This window comes from Tupaia chinensis, unplaced genomic scaffold (genome assembly GCF_000334495.1).
Source record: "Tupaia chinensis unplaced genomic scaffold, TupChi_1.0 Scaffold000067_1, whole genome shotgun sequence".
In the NCBI taxonomy this organism is placed as follows: domain Eukaryota; kingdom Metazoa; phylum Chordata; class Mammalia; order Scandentia; family Tupaiidae; genus Tupaia; species Tupaia belangeri.
In genome coordinates this window covers 4,099,467-4,100,037 of record NW_006159526.1, presented here as the reverse complement: position 1 = coordinate 4,100,037, position 571 = coordinate 4,099,467, and positions in this window count along the sequence as shown.

Genomic DNA, 571 nt, shown 5'->3' with positions numbered 1-571 from the left:
CCACATTCCCAGCTCTCCATCCCAGGAACGGTGCCCCCAAACCAGGGGGCCACCAAGCCCCCACGTTTCCACCCTCCTTTCTTTCTGCATTGATCTATGTGACCAACATCCATGACCTGCACAAAGAAGCGTGATCCTGAGGGGAGGCAATGGTGGATTGGAAAGAAACACGCAAGTAGAGAAAAGCCGGGATCAGGTGGTCCAAACTCCTCCGACGGAAGCAGCTGTGGTCCTGAGACATCCCCAGGCTTATTGCTTTATCGGGAAGAAAGGGGGAGGTAGAAGCGAAATACAAAGCCAGTTGTTTTCTGATGTTATCAGCTGAAGATGAGGACGTCTTGTGGTTCTATACACACTTCCTCTTGTCTCCCTGGGCTTACCCTGTCTGACACAGAGTTTTCTTTCATCAACACCACCCTGCAGTATTAACACGAGAAACCAGAACCGCGTTCTTGCTAAAGTTTTCACCAGCCCTGCAGCATCAACGCAAGGCCTGTGTCTCCCCTTGTGTGTAAAGGTCACTCTTGTATTGTTCAGATCCAGCCCCTAACTACAGACAATTCATTCATGA